The following is a 6,471-nucleotide window of genomic DNA, read 5'->3' on the forward strand; positions in this document are numbered from 1 at the left end:
TTAATATAAAGTTGATTTTTTGTGTGTTTTTTTAATATTTTACGTTACCTAAATTCCAACGAGGCGTACACAAATATTAAACTTCTCCACTATGGCAAAATTTCTTGTACGGCCGTATTATATCGTATGCATATCTCTTAGCGAACTAATAAAATGTGTTCAAATATTTCACATTCTTATTGAATTCACATTCTGAATTGAAGAAATTATTTTTAATTTAAAGTTTTTTCTGTTGTTCGCAGTTACAGAATAAATGATCCAAAGTTTTGACACCTTCCTAATATTACTTGCAAACAAATTTCTATATCAAGGTGTAATATTTGAATACATATAAGTTTACAGATTTCTATCTTACTATGTAATAGTTTTGGACATTATACTTAATGGAAATAAATAATACAACATCACATATACAAGCAGTTGGTGAGGCAAAGCTCTGTAGTATTGTAAAAAAAACATTAATTTATTTATTGTTTATATATTAAACAAATTTTAAACATTAATTCTTATTATAAATCATTAAATTGTCATTGTTTTTAACATAGTGACGAATTTCAATTAACAATTTTTATAATTCTTAATTATCCAAAGGATTTCTTGTCGCTGCCGCCATTTGTTTGCGATGTGTCCTCAAATGCTGTATAACTCCAATTTTATTTTTAAACATTTTCCCACATTTTGGACATGGAAAAATGCGATCGTCGGCATGTGTAGATTCATGTACTTCAGCGTGTCTCTTTGTCTTGAATGCCTTGTTGCATATGCTACATGAAAAATTGCGCACATTAGAATGTTTGACCATGTGCCGGGTCAAATGGGATTTTTCATAAAATCCTTTCGAACACACTTCACAAAAGTATATGTATTTATTTTCATGACGTCGACTGTGCGTGGTAAGGGAATGCCGTTGAGAAAATGAAGATCCACAAATTTCACAAACATACGGCTTGACACCCGTATGGGTACGCATATGCATCTCGAGATCGGCATGTCTTATAAATCTCTTGCCACATTCTTTACATTCGTCCTGGAGATCGTTCAGATGCCTCCTAACATGGGCAATATATGGATTCACTTGCTCGTATTCTTTATCACATATTGGACATTTCAATGGATCTTCATGATTATGCAACTGATAGATGTGCGCCTTTAAATACAATGGACTTCTGAGTTTTCGACCACAATACTCACAGGGGAAAGGTCCAACGTGATCGTTAAGAAATTTCATAGGGCCATAGTACAGCAATTGTTTTCCCGGCTTCTTCCCTTTATTATCCAATAAAAAGCCTTTTTCTTTGGCAAACAAACTATTCAAATTCTCCAAATATTTCTTCAATGACACTTCTTTGACATTTAAGCCCATTTCACGTTGAATTATTTTCGTCATTTGCTCAAGATCTTCCTGTCGTTTGTTGTGGCAAACATGCTCCGGCAAATTTGTATTCCAAAGATTTGGAAATTTCTTGTATATCTTTATTATAAATAATACTTGTTTTCGACTCAAGTGTTTCAGTTGTGAATCGAAATTTGCCATCGATGTTTGTTTTACATACGGCTCAAGGAAACCGTGTTCATCGAAATACCACTTGGGCACAACTTCATTTTTTATGGCTTCTTTACGGTCTTGGTTTGTCTTGAAACGGTCTAGACTAAAGCGAAAATTACGTCGTATACGGACACTGGTAAGACTAACCAGATTAGTGTCAAGTTCTACATTCGTTTCCTTTTTCACATCCGTAACAATTCGCTGTAAATAGGCAATACGTTCTTCTAACTTCAGCCTTTTTGGAAGAAATTTCGGATCCCACAGTTCGGGTACTTTTTTATATGCTGCCAGAAAGGCCTTCCAGTTACGCTCAGATTTTAGAAAGTTGGCAACAATTGATCTGGCATGACTAGTATCCACTTTATTATTGCGATCTAAGGGACCCTGTAACAATTGAAATAGAATGGTTTTGCTGTTTTATAAAATTAGGTAATCCTGAGATTATATTTTTTCTTATTACACTTGACTGTGAAATATTACGTCACACAGAAAGACAAATTTGGTAACAATGCGATTAAAAAATTATCTTTGTTTCAAGCAAATGTTATTTATAAATATAAAAAAGTTGTGTATGCCATATATTTAGCTACAACTCACTCATAGTTATCAGCCCTTTAAATACTTATTTGGATTCTACGACTGAACTTCAGGCCAGACAATTATAAATTACGTTTTTTGAATTGATTCGTTTGAAATCACCATAAAATAAATTGTTCATATATTACATTTTAGAATTTTTTTTTTTTAATTTTATTATTATTTAGTTTATAACTATGCAACATGATATGAAAATGAAAACAACTTCGATTCTTTTTTATGCACTTTGCACAATCCTAACTTTCAAAAGGATTCGATCTAACTTCCATGTGTTTGCGATGCGTACGCAAATGTTGTGTAACTCCAATTTTATTCTTAAACATTTTTCCACACAATGGGCAGGGATAGTTTCGAACTTCCGCATGTGTGGATTCGTGTATGTCCGAGTGTCTCTTTGTTTTAAAAGCTTTGCCGCATATGCTACAGGAATAGTTGCGTATATTGGAATGACTGGTCATGTGTCGCGTCAAATGTGATTTCTCATAAAATCCTTTCGAACAAATATCACAAAAGAATTTGTATTTTTTCTGATGACGTCGGCTGTGCTCCGTCAGCGAATATCGTTTGGCAAATGAAGTGCCGCATATTTCACAAAAATATGGCTTTACACCGGTGTGGGTGCGCATATGCATTCGCAGATCAGCAAGTCGTATGAACCTTTTGCCACATTCCTTACATTCATCCTGTAAATCGTTCATATGGCGTCTAGCATGCGTAACATACGGATGAATTTGCTCGTATTCTTTACTACATATTGGACATCGTAATGGATCATCGCGATGGTGAGTTTGATAGATGTGCACCTTCAAATACAACGGACTCTTAAGTTTCCTTCCACAATATTCACAGATAAAGGGTCCAACGTGATCTTTTAAGAACTCCATGTCATAATAATACAACAAATCACCAACTTTGCTATTCTCTTTGTTGTCCAGAATTAGCGTCTTCTCTTTGGTAAAATGTTTATGCAAACTCTGTAAATATTTTTTGAGAGCATTGTCTTTGACTGTCAAACCCATTTCACGTCGTATTGCAGTCGCCATTTGTTCAAGGGCTTCCTGTCTCTTATTGAAACAAACATTCTCGGCCAAGTTTGTGTTCCATAAATTTGGAAATCGCTTATATATACTGATTAATTGTAAAATTTGATCGTGCTCTAAATGTTTCCGTTGCGAGTCGAAACTGGCAATTGATAAATGCTCCATACTCGGTTCCAGAAAAGCCAGTGCCTCGAAATACCACTCTGGAACAATGTTATTTGCTACTGCATCCTCTCGATCTTCTGGTGTCTTAAAGCGGTTCAATCGAATTCTGAAATGTTGACGAATGCGAACTATTGTTAGGCCAACCAACATTGTATCTAATTCTATGTCCAGTACACTTTTAATTTCCTTGGCAATACTTCTTAGATATGAATTTCGTTCATCGTTGTTTAATCTTTTCGGAAACAATTTCGGATCCCATAGTTGTGGTACTTTCTGATAGGCGACAATGAACGCCTTCCAATGACTATCCGACTCCAGGAACTTGCTGACAACTATTCTAGCTTTCTTTGTTTCCTCTTTTGTTGAATACATTTGTTCATCGTGGTCACTATAGTCAGCATCATCACTATCGTTATTAACCGTATTGTCGTCGAGGTATTTACTATTGCCATCTGCAATGTTTCGATACGAACGATCACTATTTGGGGTATTGCATTCGGGGCTATCGTTATCTAATGCATCCTGTAACAATCGAAGAAAAGGTTGTTTGGTGTATTTCAAGTCAATCTAGTAAATTTTATTATTGCATAATCAACAAATTTTCACAATTTTATGTGTCAAACACTCATGTCACACCATTTTTTAAGAGCAATGAAATCCTTTGAAGAAGAAATTATGTTTGTGGTAAGACATTAACAACCAATCTTGTTCAGACAAATCAAGGCTTAGTTTTATTATGTAGCAAATAAGGAGATCCTATATATATATATATATATTAGCCATTATAATAGAATTTTAGTGGTTCTAAAGCACTACTATTTACTTATGTGTATACAAAATTATGTGTTTTATACATTTTTGTGGTTAATCCTTCACCAGGGTATATTGTCCCGATATTCTAAACGAAAGCCTTGTAAAAACATTTATTATATATTTTTCATCATAATAGCATGTACACCATTTTCATTGATTTTTTTTGGTGAATATGAATGTCAAGTATATAACTACTTTGCAAGGTTAGATTAGGGATGTAGGGTTGCTAATTAGCAACCGTTCACTCAGAGACATATGTCCATTGTGATCAACCTTTGAACTACTTTGCAAACTCAAATCCTGACGGATAAATCTTACGTTTTAATACAACTTGTTTTTAACTCACTTATTTCTCCTCTCTGCACACTTTTTTCAATTGTATATAGCTTACCTTTATTTTACATTTGGTACTCATCAAACCACTTCATTTATTTTTAATCAATTTAATTTTTATTTCAACGCCTCGAACATCATTTACAAAAAAGAAAATAACATAAATTAATCAATGAATTATTTTTTTAGGCAGTCTCCGCTGACACATCCGTTTTAGAGCGATGTGTTCTCAGATGCTGTTGTACTCCAATCATGTTCTTGTACATTTTGCCACACAATGGACAAGGACAGGTACGTCCCTCCGCATGTATAGTTTCATGTTTTTTCACGGTTTTCCTATTTTTAAATGCTTTGCCGCATATACGACATTTATAATTGCGCACATTTGAATGGGTAGTCATGTGATCTCTCAGCGAATTTTTAGTAACAAATCCCTTCAAGCAAATTTCACAATATGTTGTATATTGCTTTTGATGGCGCCGTATATGAGATATAAGAGCCGAAGATATAGTAAATCCAGCGCCACACAGTTCACAACAATAGGGTTTTACCCCGGTATGGGTGCGCATATGTATTCGGAGATCTGCCATTCTTATAAATCGTTTTCCACATACTTTGCATACATCCTTTAAATCATTCATATGGCGCTTGGCATGAGCAGCGTACGATACCATTTTATCGTACTTCTTATCACACATTGGGCATATTACTGGGTCATTTTGATGATGCTGCTGATAGATGTGAAATTTTAAATACAATGGATTTCTGTGGATTCGTCCACAAAATTCGCAGACAAATTGTCCAACATGATCATTTAGAAACAACATGTGATCATAATAGATCGAGTTGCTTTTCGATTTTTTTCCACGATTATTAATAACGATGCATTTTTCCTTGTAGAAATGAGATTGAATACCTTCCAGGTATCTTTTCAAAGAACTTTCTTTGATTTTCAGGCCTAGTTCATTATGTATCGCCTCTCTCATTTGTTCAATGGCTTCATTTCGCTTATTCGAACATAAATATTCCAACATACTGGTATTCCACAATGCAGGAAATCTCTTATATATATCCAGAATTTGTATAATGTGTTCTTCTGTTAAATGCCTCCGACGTGAACTGGATTTGACAAAACGATCGAAGTTCTTAAAGGGCTCTAGAAACGACAGTGTTTCAAAATACCACAATGGAATAGTATTACACTCTGCAGCTGTCACACGCTGGTAAACGGTTCTATAACGTTCTGAATTTGTATAATAATCCATTCGTATTTTAAATATTATAAGATTAACAATATTTGTTTTAAGTTCAATATTTAGCGTACTTTTAATTTCCAATGCAATGTTCTGAAGACATGACTGACGCTCATCGTTATTTAAGTTATTTGGAAATTCTTTACGATTCCATAGTCTAGGTTCATTTTTGTATGCTGTTATGAAAGCCTTGTAATTGCTATCTGATTTGAGAAAATCACAAATAAATGTTTTCCATATTTTATATTCGTTCATTAACTGAAAAAAGAAAAGTTGACGTACGCAAAAACGGCAATATTACTTTTTGTCATTTATGATGTATGATGATTTTATTAAAGAACATCAATTCGATAGATTCTAAATGATGTTTCAATTTATTTTTAAAATTTTATCTGTGTGGTTCAGTGAAACTTAATTAATACAAAATATTGGGACCACTTGGGCAGTAAATATCTCAAAGCATGTTGTTAATCAATTTTATAATTTGATAGCATCCCGAATAATACGTGACATTAATGATCTGCAAGAATCTACTCGATTTTACTATTTTCTTCGATATCATAAAGGGAAATTCGTTATCGTAGTAAAAAGTAGTAGATTCTTGTATTACGGGAACATACCATAAATATATAATAAAAAAATGTAAATTATCAAATTACTTTACTTTTACTTTTTACTTTTGATCAATTTCAATAAACATGTGTACAAATTTGAAATTATACGT

This window comes from Musca vetustissima, unplaced genomic scaffold (assembly GCF_032173495.1).
Source record: "Musca vetustissima isolate MV318-11 ecotype Yass unplaced genomic scaffold, APGP_CSIRO_Mvet_v1 utg22725, whole genome shotgun sequence".
Classification (NCBI taxonomy): Eukaryota; Metazoa; Arthropoda; class Insecta; order Diptera; family Muscidae; genus Musca; species Musca vetustissima.